General features: G+C 38.2%; 1 long non-coding RNA gene across 2 annotated transcripts in view; it reads right to left on the reverse strand.

Moving 5' to 3' along the window:
• The window catches only part of LOC142051531 (uncharacterized), a 64,695-nt gene extending 50,755 nt beyond the window's left edge, over nt 1–13,940 (reverse strand). For both annotated transcript variants that reach the window (XR_012658534.1, XR_012658533.1), the window contains exon 1: nt 13,686–13,940. This is a non-coding gene — a long non-coding RNA (uncharacterized LOC142051531). The remainder of the gene's footprint in view (nt 1–13,685) is intronic.
• Between the last annotated feature and the right edge of the window lie 4,084 nt (nt 13,941–18,024).

Genomic DNA, 18,024 nt, shown 5'->3' on the forward strand with positions numbered 1-18,024 from the left:
TATTGTAAAGACTGAGAAGCATGAGCAATCATCATCTTCTCCACCCATCTGTTGTCTCATTCACCTCCTAAAAAGAGGTACTTCCATTACAATTGGTCATACCAGTCATAAATAGCACAGAGGCACGGCAACTTTGGTGTGTTCCACAAATGGCTTTGATTCATGATTTAAATTGTAAAAGTGAGTTGGGAAAGTTCATTTCTAGCCAAGCCTGTTTTTTGGTTTTTGAGGTTTTTTTGGTTTTGTTTTGTTTTGTTTTAATTTATTTGACTTTGTAATGCATTTAGAGGCATAGGGTTTGAAGGGATGTGCCTGAGAAAAAGTTCTTCAGGGTATATTAACCATTTGAGCCACTCCCTCTGCCCCAAACCAGGATAAAAGGTTAGGTACAGAGAGGATCAGAAACTGATAATCACAGAAAAGTACAGCAAGATTGTGTGATCTCAGGTAAAAGAGACTTTGAAAATAAATTTTGTTAGACAGGAATGCTGAAAATATGGGCAGAAGCAGGAAGAAAAGGCCAATTTGACTCATGTAGGCAGAAAGGCACGCACACAATTCCTCAGAGTATGCACAGCTTTTAAGCACCGGTTGAGATCAGAATCCTTCTATGCTTTTGCACTCCGTTATCCCTTAGGACAGAGATGGTGAAAACGGAGGGAAAAAGACCATATGGGGTGCAGAAGTACCTCATGTATTGAGCAGCTGAAAAAAGACCACACTGCTGATCCCACTGGGTCAGTGCAGAACACCAAGGGCATGACTTGACAAGTGCAAGATCACAGCTCTTTGTCCCACAGTTCCAGTGCTCTATATCATATTAGTCTGCATAAAGAAGGTATATGGCAGTAAGCCAAGATCTTCCCTTTTTTCCTCCTGACTGCTTTAAAAAGAGCTTTTCCATCTAAAAAAAAAAAAGAAAGTAACAGAAACAGCAGTAAAGCTTCACCAAAGACAGGCTGGCTCCTGAATTGAGGGAGTAAGAGAGATAAGGTGACCTTGCTTGAGAAGAGCAAGAGCAAAGGAGTGACAGCGAACTCTATTCAGACTTCGCCAAACCCCTGGATATTTATGGCTACAATGTGTCTCTTGAGCTCTTCATCTTAACCCACCTCCACATATGAAGACTGACCCCTAGATTTAGTGAAAAACAACATTGCATAACAGCATTAAAGCAACGTGCTGTCAAGTGTCCCAGTCAATTAAGCCCAATGTTTGCAGTTCCCCTGGCAACCTAATCTTAGGGTGTGTAGATATTTCAGCTCTTTCCATACTGCTAAATAAAACAAGGGCAAGGAACAAGCTTGAGCACTGGCCTGATGATCATGCACACTGTTTAATTGCTGTCATGCTTCCAGGCTGCTTTGTCCTATGCCAGTTCTTTGGGAAGTGGTGCCTAAGCCTGGCTGGAGGGATAGCCCATTTGGGGGTCAATTCCAATAGGCAGTATAGCCACCATAACACCAGGTTTTGTTCCCTCCAGCCTCAACAGTCTTCCAACATCATTCCAGCTTTGTTTGCATCTCCAAAGATTCCTCATGCTGTACCCTAAAGGAAGCAATGTATGAAAACATCATTCTGATGATAACCCAACACAACACCCAGATTTTTCAGGTGGTTTATACTGAAAAAAAAATTACAGAATATAGTTACGTTTTAGACCTAGAAGGATAACTTCAAGGTTCATAGGAGGCCAAGCGCTATGTAACATAACGTGGCTGGGCCGGGCCACCTGCTCTCAGGGTCAGAAAACTGCTCCGGTCTCATTTAGCAACAGGGATGTAGGCTTTGTGTCTCTGCAGAAAGCTCAGTGGTTCCACAGAGCATTATGGCAATAAAATGGCTAAACTGCAGCTAAATTTTGACATAGAGGAAAACATGGGAAAGGGATCCTCTTCCATTATGCCACAGCAGCAGCACCATGATTTTATCTACAAAATACTGGGGAGCTCAAGGGAAGGAAACAAGCCAGTGCTGTCTGTCATTGCTCCACAGCCACCTGCAGGCAGTATGTGCAGGTCAGTGCACTGACAGCTCTCTCACTTCTGTTTGAACAGATGGAGTAAGGAACAGATGATGAACACATTCCTCTAGTAATCCTGCCAGCACTATGGTTTCTATGGACCTGCCATAGTGGCTTAAACTGGAGATGGCCTTAACTTTGAGGTTTGACTTTCTGAAGAAGAAAAATAAACACTCACAACACGTATATAAAAAACATAAATACTGTTCCTGCCCCTACGTGCCCATATCTCAAAAGCCAGTGCATCCCCAGACTTCTCCCCAGAACTGCCCTGTATTTTATTTTCCCAAAGACCTCAGGCTTCCGTCATGGACCCACAGATTTTAAACACTTTTTCTAAACTTGCTTTCTATATGGACTGGTACCAAAAATACTTCAAGAAATTTCCAGCAAGAGCTAATTTTCCCTAGAACTCTGACTTGGCTGAAACCCAAGGTATGTGAGTAGAAATCATAGCTCTCAGCACCTAGGCTTCATTATCATAACACAGATCTAAACCCATGCAGTCCTCTTGTGTGTTCTCTACCATACAGTGCTATGTCCTCCCACTGCTATTATTATTAATGGTTTTGTTATTTTGACTTTCAGCTGCATCTCACTACAAATGAGTTCAAAGGCCACAATCAGAATTGGGGACCAGTACACTGTGGCATACACAGACATCCTCACACACAGAGAAATCCTTTGGATCCTGTCCCAAAAGCTTATATTATAATTAAGATTTATATTATAAAGGCACTTAAAGGTGCCAAATGGAATTGGGGCCCATTATGTCATAAACACATGCACTGCATAAATACATAGTAAAAAGCAGTTCTTGCCTTGAAGAACCTGCAGTTGTGAGCTTCAAGCAACTGCTAAACCTGCAACTGCAAGTTTAGCAACAAAGTTTGGGACACACCCAGCTTAAGTCGGAGATTAGTGTCATTGCTATCAGCTGTGTTATTTACTCATGCCTCCATATTGGGCTGAATCCTGCCTAATTAAAAAAATGCATTCTGTTTGATAGATAATAAAATAACAGGAAGAAGAAAGGCCTGAGGATACCTGTTGCTACCAGATATTTTATAAAGGGTGGACAAGGTCACAATATGACAGTTTCACCGTTGACTCTTTTTCAGCTCTTCTCTTTGAAAAATTTCCACCTTCTGTGATCCATCAAAATGGTTTTAGTACCTATTTCTTCCATAGTAACCATTTCCCTCTTGTCCCCATACAATCACCCACTACCTGAGGAACTTCTACACTTTTTGCTATGTAGAGATCATGCTGAAGTCACAAGAAGGTGTGAATTTCATTTGCCTAATACTTATGGTGGGATCTGTTTTCATGACATAAGGCTTCTGAGATACCACCAAGATCTACCCATAGATTGAGCTCTCAGTTTACTATGTCTCTTTCTCCTCCCTCCTGAAGTCAACAGCTTTTTATGAATAGCAAGCCACCAGAGTCTACAGATCTGGACATTCAAAGAATGTCCGAGTCTGTAAATGGAGGAAAAGTGGGTTGCTGAGTTCATGTCTCCTGGTTGGGAGAAAAGTTAATGCCTTTTGCCGCCGTACATAGACAATAATGGAGAATTGCTCTTAAATCTCATTTCCTCAGAGAAACTCTGTGAAGGTATTCAGTCACAAAAGGAGTGAAAGAGAATGCAGATGGATCGTGCCGGAAGGTTGTGAATTTTCTCTTTCTGGAGGATAACTAGACTGTATTCATCTTTTTTAAAAGACTTTTTGGAGGACTTTTGCTTGATCTCACATGCTTAAGACACGTGAGTGTCCAAGGCAGCGCTGTACGTAGTGAGTTCTTTCTGTAAGCTTACCTGATTTTACAGTTGCAGCAGGTATCTGGTAATAGCGTTGATCACAATGCATCTTTGATTACCTTTACCACGATTGTAGAGAAGGAAACCTAAGTACCTTGCCCTTTCAACACAGTTGTCATTTCTCACCATGTCAGTATATTTCTGTCTCCTGTAGCAGCACTGACATCAGAGTAGGAAATTATTATTTCAGCTTTATATATCTCCATCCTTTTGTACACCTAGCCTTAGTCACTCTATGCAAGGCATTCAGCCATTTGGTACTAGTACACCTGAAAGGCTTAGTCATGGTCTGGATTAAGGACTGTCATCTACAATTCCAGCTGACCTGCTGAGCATGATTCATGAGAGCGGGTCATACCCACAGATGCATTTCAGAGCATAATGGATTTTTAAAAACAGACCAAGAAAACTAAACACTTCACCGAGAACAGAATTCCTCCCCTATGTCAGGAGAGAGAAAACAAATCGTATCTGACAGAGTGTGTCACAGTATTTACTACACTACTGAAGGTGATGAGTTTGCTGATGGTATGGGAAGTATCTGTAATGGAACAAAATACAATTAAATAAAGCCTGAGATTCACCAGTACTTTTTTAAAAAAGGTATAATCAAGAGTGTATTAATTACAAAAAAATGTTTAATATACTACAATTCTCTGTCTGCTGCCAGCACCTCAATTATATTCAGTCTCTTATGTGCCTGCAGCCACAGACATGCCAATACTACACACTGAAGGAAAAAACAAATTCATGTCTTATTAAATCTGCAACTGTAGCCGCGCCCATTTCACACTTGAATTTCTCATCCTCCAGGCAGATTTCACTTATGCATTTTTAAGCGAAATGCACTATGTAAGAGTTTCTTTCACCATTTAGGCTCTTAAGTATGCTGTTTCCTTCTCCTCTAAAAAATCGTATTTGTGTGGTCAATGGAGGATCCTGAGGTCATGAACCATCATCTCTTTCTCTCTTCCAGTCAGAGTTAAAATCATAAGAATATAGTGTAAGATATAAAACTCAGATTGCATAGCCTGTTTTTTCCTATAATGAAAATTCAGGAGTTATCATTCAACAGCTTCACATATTATCTTATCATGTGCACTTAAAAGTGAAAGCAACCAGTTTGTGTCTTTAATTACTTAACTTTTTGCCATACTCTGTACTTAGACAAACTCACACAACTCACATTCATGTCCTTCTGTTTCTATGCACAGTGAGACCTGACTCACCTGACATTACAGTTTATTTATACAAGATACTTAAATTTATAGAAAAAAAAAACTATTGTAGGGAAAAAGACAGAAAGAAAGTTCTTGGATAAGCTAGTTAAGGGTCATAGCTACTGTTGACAATTGCTTATTTGATTGATGAGATACTGGACTTTCTACCTCTTTTATGGTTATACACAATGAGATAGGAGAGCTTTAGCAAGAGACATTGCAGAAGCTTCCTGCTTTCTAGGACATTCTGTCCTGGTGGATTGCTGGAACACTGGTCTTAATGATTGAACATCGACATTTACGTCCTTGCAGGCAGAAGGTTGTGAATTCAAGTATCCCACAACCTACTTGAGGTTTCTGATTGCCTAGCATCACTGCCCCTTCCACAACTTGTACAAGGCCTGACCAGAGAGGCCTCTTCAGAAAAAACCCACACAATTTAACTGTGTACGTGGATAGACTGAAGAACATGAAGTCTATGGGTCTCAGCAAGGCTCAGGTGCCTCCTGTCTCAGTATTGTGAACAAGACCATTCTCACAAAAATACTTTTAGTATGCAGGTATGTTACTGAGGTCACTTCAAGCACTTTATGCTGTAGGAGTCTTTAGAGCCAGATGGCATTTTAGTAGAGATTAGTTTAGCAGAGAACCTGCACACACAACAAAGTGACTTCCATGTGAGTACAGTACACTAGCTAATTGATAGGTGATATGGAGGTGCTGGAAGGTAGGCTGGTTCCCCCTACCCCACCCCCCACTCCCCTTTATGAGCAACACTTGTCATTCTCAGCAAAGGAGAGTAGCCAGGACATGGAAAGCAGTCATTGATCTTGGGCAAAAAGATTGGATCAGTCTATGAAACATGGGACCCCACCTAGCACAGAAAGGCCACTGTGTCGGTTAGTAGCTCTTTCCTATTGAACTAATCATTTGTGTAACTGTTTCAAAGGGCTGTGTGCTGAGGCAACATAATTGTCTTAGATATTTTTCAGATACACTGATGTTCAGTGGACTCATCACTTTTCCAGGGTGATGTAATATTTTTGTGATCTGTATCCTCATGACGAGCAGTTTCTTACACAAAATACAATGTACTTCTGTAAACCTATAAAATCCTCCAGAAAGGGGGATGCGTTGGGAGATCAGGTTGTAAGCTGGGATCTGCAGAATTTCTGCTGTAGAGACTTTGTACAGCTTTAACCAAGTATCTTTATCTTTCAAGTTAAATTTGCTGCTGATATAATGATTGGAACTAAGACTACTGACATTCATGCCATTGGAGACTTTGTTCTTATGTGACGTCCACTGTGTAGTGAAGATGATAGTTCTCACTGTGAGAGCTGGTAGGAAGGTTGGGAGAGTTAATTCAGGTTTTCAAATCGCTGCCTAAATGCTAAATAATAATGGAAGTTACTATAATACAACTAGTCTTTTTATTCTTTACATCACTACCTTATTTTTGGTTATTCATCAATGTTCTCATGCTTCCTTTTCCTTTTCCTGAGACGTCATTATAAAGCAACTGTTTAAAGGCACCAGATTGCTCACAGATCCTGAGCAAACCTAGCAAGTGCAAGAATAGTTCGGGTCTCTGCTTTTTCCATTTATTTTTTAAGAGTACCTGCATTTGATATATACTGGTCTCTTCTTTTTGTCTGTGTCTCTTGTCCAAGCATTTTAAAGCATAAAACAGAAGGACATTGCCTGAGGTAGTAGGAGGGGATGGAGGAAATCCTATACTGGAGGAACAATTACAGGAAGCTGACATAGCCATTAAGATGTTTAGAAGAATCAACTGAGAAGAAAGTGGTTTTGGTGTGGTGCCAAGTTAGAGGAGGAAATGGCTTGTATGCAGGGATGGATTTCAAAAAATAAACATTAAAAAAAGCACAAAAAATGTAGTGTTAGTATTTAGCTGAAAAGTCCTGCAACTTTGAGATAGTCTGTTGCCTATGCACCTGCTGTAAAGGAGGTAAACATAGGTCACATGTTTCTAGAGAGGGATTTCCTCAAAACTGAGGAAAAGAGCTGTCAAAACCTTGTACCCATCTTCATAGGGGCCGACTACAAAAATGAATGTGACTGAACTGCATTGTATTAGGATTTTGTCCAAGTGCCCCATTAGGAGCTTTTAGCATCTGGCATAATTTCATGCTGCCTGAAAGTCTTACCCGTAATCTGTACTGGTCTGAGAAATGGAGAGGCATATGAGGCTAAATTCTCACCTTCAAAAGCTTTCTAAAACTATGGTTCTTTTCCTTGGTCCCCCAAATTTTGTTGAGTTAAAAAACCTTGAATTTGCATACTTTTAGTAGAGACCTTCATTTTAAAAGATAAAATCTTCATGCTCATGAGGCATATTCACATCCCTCTGCTGATGGCAATGCTAGTCAGAAAGATCATGTTCCATCATCAAAGAAGAATTTATCATATTCTGCCACCTAAGGGCTTGCACATGTGACAAGTCTGCATTTGCTCCGTCTCTAGAGTGACTGAGTGTACACAGTCCAGGGCTGAGAGGCGTGAAGGATGGACACAAGCACACAAATGGACATCAGGAAGTGCAAGCCCCTGGTACCCTGACAAGTGGACGGAAACTACCTTATGGGGACTGAAAAATCTTTCTCACAAGGAGAAGAAATATGTTACAAAATGTATTGAGATTGAGAACTGCATCTGAGCCTGGAAGGCAATAGAGGAAATGAAAGGGAATTACTGTGGCTTAGCAAGAAGGAGAGGTAGGAATAGAAGCAATTGGTTGCTTATTAACATAAAATCAGAAAACACCGTATGGAAAATAGTTGGAGTAAGATATGGAGAGACAAGTTCATCAAAGAACTGGGATGTGGGAGGGCCACTGGAATGAACTGGTCTAGAAAGTTGGGGTGAGGAGGAGGAAAGTAAAAAGATGGAACAGATTCTGGGCAGTGAGATGGAGCCCAGCTCAGCAAGATTGCTGTGACAGAAGTGAAATAGCTGAAGAGCAGAGACTGAGAAAAAACATGGTGTAAGGGCAAAGGTGGAAAAAGGTATGGATTAAAGACAGAAAGAGAATTAAAATGGAAAAACAGGCATAAGAGTTAGCGCCAATTAAAAATCACCCTGTTCCATAATATTCAATGGAGTCTTATTCCTGTCAGCCCTGCTGTCAGAAAATATCTGTGAGACCCGCAAGCAAAATGTCAGCCTCGTACTGCCATTAGTGATGTCTGCATGGAGGACTCATGTATAAATTCATAGGAATTAAGACTGAAAATACCATTGATTTCCAAATGTTCAAAAATAAATCCATTCTTGACTTGAAGACAGGAAAAGATAGAAAATGTCTAATCACTGTTGAAACAAAAGCCATTACAAATTTCAATTACAAATTCACCTTATTTTTTTAACTTCCAGCCACGAGTGCTTGTTATCTCTCTGTTAGGACAGAAAAGAAATCTTTTCCATTCTATTGTTTCTCACAGCTAGGGTATTTAAATTCTAAAAACAAAAGACTGTTTGATAGTATTTAAAAGCCAAACAGATTGAGCCATTTAGGCTTCTCACAGTTTTCAGATGGTAAACCACTTTTGTTGCTATCATTTTCACACAGTCTTTCCCTTTCTGGTGGTAGCAGTTGGAATCTCCTATCATTTCAGTGCTGCTTTATTGGACTAACCCAATTATTGGGTTAGTTAAGAAGATGACGTCCTGGATAAATTCACACTTTTATTGAGTAATTATTTAAAATACCTAAGAGATCATTCAGGAAACACCAATGGGCTTCACTGGTAGGTCCCTAATAATTTGCCATTGTAAATAGAAACAAAGGGGTCATAAAGAAATACCAGGCCTGAATATCAGTTTCTAACTGAGCTCATGGCTCTATACCTCCGCTGATGTAACCAAGCATGATGTTGATCCTTTTATTTGACCCTAAAATAAGCATTAAACTTTAAATGTACGAGGATTCCTAGGAGTCACACTACTTCAGTAATTCCTTCTAGCATAACATAATTACGTACCCAAATGTTCAGTAAGAGTATGGTTCATTGTCTTTGAAAGTAGAAAGAAAATTTCTTATGACAGCCTTATCAGGAATTTTTTCTGTTTTAAGCTTCTTAATATATGTGTGTGCCATTATATTACAGTACTCTTTATGGTAACATAATTATGCAGTTAATCTAGAGTTATAGCATACACTTTACAGATAAATTGATTGTCAGTAATGACTAAAACCATGATATGGACCCAGACTCTCAGTACATTATAAGAAATAATTCACCTCAGAATGGTCTTATCTTCCCCCTCTCACAAGAAAGCCACATAGTCTGGCATTTCTCAAAGGCAGGTAAGCGAACTAACCACCCATATCCTATTCATACTGTAAACTGTACACTTCTTCCTTTTGACATGTGAAAAAGGTCACGTCAATCATAGACACTTAATTTTCTGTACCTTCTATATGAATGTATTCCATTAATTCATTAAACTCAGTGCTATATGTTTAGGCGCTTTTTCACCTTTTTAGAGTTCATGGTATAATCATGACTGAATTGTAAATTACCTGCTTAGCCCACATGGCTAGGTTTTTATGTAGAATGTAAGGTTTTCAAGCCTCCTACTTAACCATCCTAGTGTCAATTCAGCAATATTTGTGGCTTTTTTAGTTTTCCCTGTTTCAAAAATAGGAAATTACACAACTTCCATGTCTTTCATATTAAAATAATATTTTTATTTAATATTAAGATTGAGTAAAAAAAAGCCAGATGTATCTGTACCATGCCAGTTAAGCAATCTAAAATATATGCTTTATGATGCAAGCTAATACTTTTTGAAGGAAGGTAGGATTTTTGTGAGTGTGATGATACACAATGCACAGTAATTTCATTTTAAACATTAAGATATGTAAAATGTAGGGGGTTTGTACTTCTTTCTGGATAGACCTTGCCTCTCCAACAATACACGAGTTCTGTGTTCGTTATCTTTTGCTTTATTTTTCTATCCAGTTTTGGCTATAAGAATTGCAAAAGCAGAGATTCATGTATTTCCCTGTAAAGCCCTGCTGTTTGAAAAGAGAAAGCATTTTCTAAAAGCCAACGTATTGCCTATAATAAATGTGGGCTGTCATGTATCACAGTGTGATAGTATTTAGTAAATACAGGGGTTTTATCAGTGGCTATCACGTGAATAATAAGTCTAGGTCATTTTAATATCCTTCTCTGTGAAACCAACACGGATAATGTCAAGGAATACGTCATTCACCCAAAAGATTCATTCAAGCACAGGCCAATAGGGCAACAAAGACTGGTACTATTCAGGAGGCAAAAGAGAAAGCCTCAGGCGTACCCCAGTTGTGACACAGTTCAGAAGGTTATGCCAGGGTCAGAGAGCTCCATGGGGAGGTCCCTGCACCCTTTGCCCATCCGAAAGTGTCGGGCGTGTAAGCTATTTGTGAACTCAGGAAAGGCATGTTGCAAAGAAACACGTTCTATGAAGTTGGGTAAAGGAAGAAGCAGGGGGGAGGGGGGCTTGCTGTTGGGTGTTGTTATGTTCAGGGGGCAGTTGTATCCCCTCACACAGCCATAGCATTTCTTCCCAGGCAGAGTGAACTGCATCGAAGCAGGAGGAAGCTGCAAAAAAAAAAGAAGAGTGTCCTCAGGGAGAACACTGCAGCACCCCTCAATCACCCACAGCATCTGCACCCCACTAGCTCCTACAGTGTGCTCCTGGACTGCTTCTACAACAATCAGAAGATGCTAACAGTCTGAGAGTGGTATCTGAGAAGGCAACAGAGCAAGTGGTGGTTTACCATAGCTGTCCAATAGCAAACACAAAGGAATAGCAATAAAACTGTTTTCCTCTGTTTGTATAGCTGGCTGAAGGAATATGTCCCTCCCTAATCAAGATTTGTAGCCCTAAATCCTCTCCTGTCTTTTCTCTCAAGAAATTGCTTAAAATGTAGAAAAAGCTCCTTTTTCTAGTCAACTACTTGCTAATTATCATATCTACCTTGGGTGGGGAACAAGTTCAAATATTTCTTGCAGTGATTTGAACATTTTTTTACCTTAGGAGATAGTCCAAACAACAGGCTATGCAGTGTGATGGAGCACATTCCTTCTTTTGATGGTATTCTATTTTGGATTAAACACTGAAGTTTTCATCAGATGCAAAAGTAAATGCAAACTCCTAGGGGTTCGGACACTCACCGGGCAAAAAGGAAAAGCTAATTTCTAACCCTTGTTCTTGGTAATACTTTGTGTAAAACTCTGAAATGATATCTGAATCCTATGTGTCTATATCCATTCTTGAAAAAAGCTATTTAACCACTAAGTCTTACTTATGAGGCACCTAAACCCTACAGGTGAGCAAAACATCTTTTGTCTGTGGGTATTTTAGATGTCCCCTGCTTTTCATTGTGAGTGACATGCCATGCAAAGCAGAAAGGTCCCTAAGTTGGATGCTCTAAGTCTGTCAGATAATCAATTATTAAAGCATAGAATCAGTCCGTGCTGTGATATCCAAGGCTCCTTCATGAACCTACGCACTCCAGACAAGCAGTGGTAAAAACAAGAGTGCCTGCAGAATGTAACTTGCTTCTGTGGTTCAGTCAGCAGCTAAGGTGGGGTTTTGTGGATGAATATCCTGTACTTAAAAGCACAGGGAGACATTATAATACCCAGGTCCTTTTGCAGAGATAGCTCTATCTCTAATTTTACACTTCAGAGTTAACACACGATGATATTACGCAATGATCATTTAGTGAACCCTTTAATCTCCTAGGGAATTAGGACTTCCTCATATTCAAAGTCCTGCATAGCTGGAAGGGTATCTGGACTTTTGGACTCAGCAGTTACATATTCTTAAAAAGGAAATTGATTCTACAGACATTGAGAGTAGATACGTTGTGTTCAAGGAACAACAAATAGAACAGCTTTTAATATTTCACATACTTTACTCCAGAAATTTGCAGTATATCTGATGAGGAATGAACCAAAGCTATCAAGAATACACAGGTATTTTTTCACTGGATGAATTAGTGAAGCTCTCATTTCAGTTTGTTCTTAGTAGTTCATTGAGAAAAATGCATTAAATTATCTATTTCACCTAAAGGAGAGGCAGAATTTACTCATCCACATACTGAACAACCAATGACTGCTCAAAAAAATAACCATTGAAATAAAAGAAGACTGGAAATCTTTACCAGAACTACATTTTATGTCTATTTTCCTTTCAGAAATCTTAAGTAGGAACTTGCTTGTTATATACTCCATTAACCAAGGACTCTGTAAATAAACATCATATTATTTTGGAAAGGAATGGTATGGTTTGTTCCAGCCAAAGCCAGGCACAACAGAGCTCTTTTTAGTGTGATTACGGTAGGTATTAGTACCACAACCAGCCACAGAAGCTGCCACATCAGAGGTGAGGAAACAAGACTTCCAGTTCACATAAGTCTATCATAGTGAGCTAAAAGAGCTAACACAGCTAACAAAGCTCAGTTCCCCAGATGTACAAATTAGCCCTAACAATGTTGTGCATGGTAGATAGCTGGAAGTTTAGTTGCTTTTACATTTGTATCCATATAAATCAGAATTATAAGTCAAGTAATTTTCAATACTTCAACAATATTCATATAAATATTGAAGATAGAATTATTTTTACATTACTGCTGATGAAGCAATAGCTTTTCATAGTAACTGCTTTTCATTCACATCAGCAATAACGGTATCTTTTATTTAACAGTAGAACTTAGCAGGAAGAATTATGGCCATAGCCATTGCACTACGATTAAAATACTCCATTGCAAACAGAAAATGTAAAGTAAGGTTGCCAAAACTGTAAAAAAGCTGATAATGCAGGATTTCTGCACTGTCTTCCACAGCTTAAAGGCTGATGTTGTGCTTAAAGAATAAGATGGGAGAGTCACAAGTTCATGCTTCAGACTTGTCTCTCTGATCTACAGTTTTGACTGACGTTGGGCAAAGAACTGAAATCCTTAGAAGAGGGAGGAAGTTCTCCTGAGTCTTTGATCAGTTCTTCAGTCTTTTTGACCATGTTCCCCACCTCTAATATAGGGATGCCATTGCTCTTTTGTCTAAGTTTTTAGCCACTAAAAGGGTAAATATCCTACATAACTTTGTGTGAGTTTCTTCAGTGCAAAATACTCATATAAACTAATTTAGGCTATCTAACATCTAACTTCAGTTCAACTCAGGCACCAAAATTGGGGCCTTAAGGCAAGATTTGTCCCACCTAATGCAGATCCCTAAATTAGGGGTCCAGTTTCCCTACAGTCCTTAGAGTTCACGGAGAGAGAGACATTTACTGAGGCATTTATGCTGTCATAGTGGGAGATGTACCTTGCAGGACCTCTCATTCTCCATTGACTCCAGGAAGCATAGAGTGACTGAACTCCTATCATACATAATTCAATTACCCAAACTTAGCTGAGCTGGGTCTGGATCTGGGTCTTAGCTCTGCACTGAGACAATGAAGGGTATTATTGAGATCACATAAGAACCCCATTGATTTAAAATAGGTACGGCTAAAAAAACCCATAGAAGTAAACTTATCATCACTTAAATGAATTAGAATATGCCCACCACCTCTCAGACTTAGAAATTACTTTACTTACAGCTATTTCTCTTGCCAAATCTGGTGTATTCATTTAAGGAGTTAAATATGAGGTTTTGCTCCACTTTACTCTTAAGGAAGGAAAGAATGCCTCTTTGAAAAACTTCTTCTTGCCCTTCTCTTTTCTTGCTTGTACATTTCAATTGCTGTTTTCATATTTTCCAGTCTTAACATCCCCTCGAGTAATTATTGCCACACAATTAAGAAAACATTTAGAATGGAAAAGTCATTTGTTAAAGAGTTTCACTCTAAACCAATGGTGTACTCCTGTGCTTTGACTGATAACCTTTCCCCTGAAAACTTTCTGGGATCTGATGACTGTTTAGATTCACTCGTTACTGATTCTTGAGTTGAATTGTCTGTGACCTGACCTTTCAAGTAGTATATTTACTTGCTGAAACTAACACATTTTCACAGGTCAATAGGGGCCAGCATGACAATCCTTAAAACACAGAAGCTATATTTACTTAGTTTAGAGTGCAGAACTGTTTTGCTCTATTTTTCTTCACAGTTTGATGGGTTAACCCATAGTATTTTCTGTCCTAGGATTGGATTCTGTACTGTTCCTCTTACATTCTCTGTATATTGACAATACAGGTTAAGCAAACTACTGTTAGTGTTGAAGAAATCAGCTAAAAATACTAATAGCAAAAATTCTGGGCTAAATTAAAGAGAGTAAAATATGCCACATTTCCTTCAGAAATCAGATAATTTAAGTAAAAATCTCCGTATGCAGAGCATTAGTGTGTAGAAGACTATATGGAATTTATTGCATATATTCCCAAATAATAATTTTTAGAGTAATGCTAATAGATATTCTAAAAGATACGTATTAAGATGGATGTTTCTCATAGTGCTAATGAAAGGTTAGAAGTCCAGCTCCTCTTTCCGTCCTTCTCTTCTGCTGCAAATCTGGCACTGATAATGGAGCTGTGCAAGAACAAAAATAAAGACACAGAAAGGTTGGGCTATAATGGGAAACTATTAAATTAAAAATTATCAAGTAACAAAAAGTAAAGCTGCATTCAGCTTAGCTTTTCTTCCCATCTTTAATAAACATATGTAATGCTATACAAAGGTGGCTAATACTGAGAATTGCTTAAGGTACTGAATTTCTCTTCCTTGTCAAGTTAACTTCATTTTAATATGTCAGTTATACCTCAGCTTTACACTTCTTATAATAATTTTAAAAGCTCTGCAGGACTCCATTGTACTTTGCATGCCTACCACTGTCAAGCAGCATTTTGTCTTCATTCTGTTCCACTGTTGTTTTCCACCTCTGTGTTTATTTCATATTCTTAGATAGATGCTCCTGCTTTTTTTTTTTTGTATGGTACCTTTTGTGAAGAATAACCTCACAAGGACATTTTCATGAATGCTTCATGAATGTCTAGCAAAAAATTAGGAATCAGTATTATTAATTTTTTATCCAGAATAAATATTCTAAAGTTGTGTGCTGTGACTGATACTTTACACATTTAATAACTGTGCAAATAGAATTTAACAATGAGAACAGACAAATTTGCAAGTGATCCAAAATCTGTTGCTCTGCATAGCACAGAGAAGCTTACTAGGACTTCTGAAAGGATTTAACAAACAAGATTTGAAATGATTGAATTTTAATTGAATTTGAAATTAAAGAGGATTCGAAATTCTATGTTGCAAGTTCAAAAAGAACTACAACAAAGAGAATGATCTGAAGTACTGATAAGCATTAATAGGGCTCTAAAAATCATAACTGCTTATAAAAATGTTTTGAAATGTCAAGAAAAAATTCTGCTTGCAGCTGTTTAAATTATGTGTCCTAAAAGTAAACAATCTGGCTGCATTAAAATGTGTAGAGTATAATAGTGCAAATATTATCGATGCATAATATATAGCAGTAGGATGACCTCATCCAGAGTAGCAAGTTCAGTATCAGCCATGCCATTTTCTTGGAACAGTAACTGACACGGCAGAGTTTGGACTAGGTAATGATAACCACCGGGAGCAGCAGGAAAAAAAGATTATATTTTCTTAGAAAGGAATGGGAACATAACAATTCTACAAATTAATCACCAGCAGTCAGTTGTGAAAGCAGGCCCTCCTCTTTCATCTTTTCTCCGAAATCAAGAATCAAAGGGCAATCACTGATATTGTCAGGCATCTCAGTTAAAGTCAACAGATGGAAGTAAGTTTTTTTACATAACACATGATTAATGGTATTCCTCAGAGCATTGTTTCAAATTCATAGCAAAGCAGAAAATTTAATAGGTATTTGTAAAACATTAGACAATTAAATAGATTAAAAGAACATCCAGTTATATAGGTGTGTGAGATTATACACACACACAAGATATTAAAAGAACTTTATTAAAATTGCGATATCCTTTCAAAAAAGTTGGAGAATGTCAATATTAAAGTTGCCTGCACAACATTAATTCAGCCTTTTATACATGTGATTATAATACAGGCTTAAGTTAAATGATCACATCCTTTTTTCCCACAGGACTTCTGCCTCATTTCAGTCATGCTACAGGGACGTGTCCAGGCAGAGTCAGGCTTATCTGCCTACGCACTCAGCAAATCAAGCATAAAAACCCCCATACCTAACAACAATAAAAAACCTCCGGTCCAGAAGCTGTACAGTCATGTTAGCAAAGTACTGAATTTGATTTAATATGCCTCCTGCAAGAAGGCTGCATGGCTTCCTTACCGCAGCTGGCGTGCTTCTGGCCAGGGGAATGCAAGTGCGGTATGCAGGACTATCTGCAGCTGGCCATGTAGGTTTGCCTGCAGTTATATCTTGCCAGAGCACTCATACATCTTCATTGGCAGATGTAGATGTTTAATTTTGAGAATATTAAACTCACCAGTGGTCTCTCAAGCAACTTGTATTTTTCACTCTTTAAATTCATTCAAGACAAAATGCTGCTCTGCATTACAGACTGTTTCACTGAGTGACTAATTACTCCAGGGAATGTTGCACAAAATGTTTTGCATCTCTGAACACTTCCCCCCCGCCCCCCCTCCCCACCTATTCTGGTTTTAAAACAGTCCCAAGACAATTATACCTGTGAATAAGCAGCTTCAAAAACGTTGGTTTTTACCACAGGGAGGACAGAAAGCCAGTTGCCAAGATTGTGAAGAATAACATTCAGAAAAAGGTGGTCTCCACCATTCTCCCTACTTACCCTCATGTTTCTGCTGCAGAAATAATTCAAATGTGGTGCGAGAGGCAGTGATGTAAAAGTGCTTTATACTGTGACCAGAGTCTGTGATTCTTCCTATATCCTGCAATATAAAGTGTGTAACCACCATCAATAGAAAAATAATGTGTTCCAATTTTTAACATTAAAAAATTTAGCTCTGTTTAATGTTAGTCTTATTGAAAATGCATGTGGAAAGTACTTGAAAAAAATCAAGGTCATTTAACCATTTTAGCAAATAGCGTCATTTGCATAATCTCAATTATGCACCAAAAAGAGGAACGTTAAATACTTCCGCAAAGTTTAGAGGCAGAAATATTGCCTGTTTCAAACATGGTCTCCAAAAAGATCTTTTTAAGATTTGATTATTTGGAGTTTGAATAAATCCACAGAAGGGTAACTTTTCAAGGAAAGTAATTGCAGCACACTTCCAATTCTGTCCAATAAACCCACCTACAAAACAAATCAGCTTACAGCTGAATGGTTTCAATTATATCCTGAAACCAGGAAGAATATATGATGTCTCCAATCCATTTGTAAACGTTTTTCTAATTTCAGGTGGTATAAATCCAAAATAATTCTTCTTACTCAAGTGAAGATCTTCAGAGAGATATTAGTGCAAATAAAGTCAGGATATGGCATGAGAGATCAAGAAAACCTTTTTAAGGAAATGGAATTTAATAGTTTGACATAATGGATTGTTCTGATTATTATTATCTTGCTAAAGACTACAAAAGGATAAACTGATTAATGGTTGGAGAATGTATCATGCAATTTCAAAGTTGTTCAACCTGCTTGCAGTCCACTTAAAGTTAGCTTAATTTTTAAGGTCCCCTTAAGCGCATATTAATGCTTAGGCCCACTAAAACACCTATGACCACCTAAAGAAAATCTCTTCAGATAACTTCCCAGAAAAAAAGTTGTACTTAGAGTGATAGTTATAAAACACTGCAACATTTATCTGTGAGTGTAGAAAACTGCTATGAATGAGGAATTTGAAAAGTGACGCTCCTAGAGCTTAGTTCTTCAGCATACAAAAAAAATGTTTGATAAAAATAATCTCCTCCATTGATATCTGCATTATAATGACACCTAGCTTGGAAGAAAAACAAACAAACAAACAAACAAACAAAAATAAAGAAGAATTTTAAA

This window comes from Phalacrocorax aristotelis, chromosome 1 (genome assembly GCF_949628215.1).
Source record: "Phalacrocorax aristotelis chromosome 1, bGulAri2.1, whole genome shotgun sequence".
Classification (NCBI taxonomy): domain Eukaryota; kingdom Metazoa; phylum Chordata; class Aves; order Suliformes; family Phalacrocoracidae; genus Phalacrocorax; species Phalacrocorax aristotelis.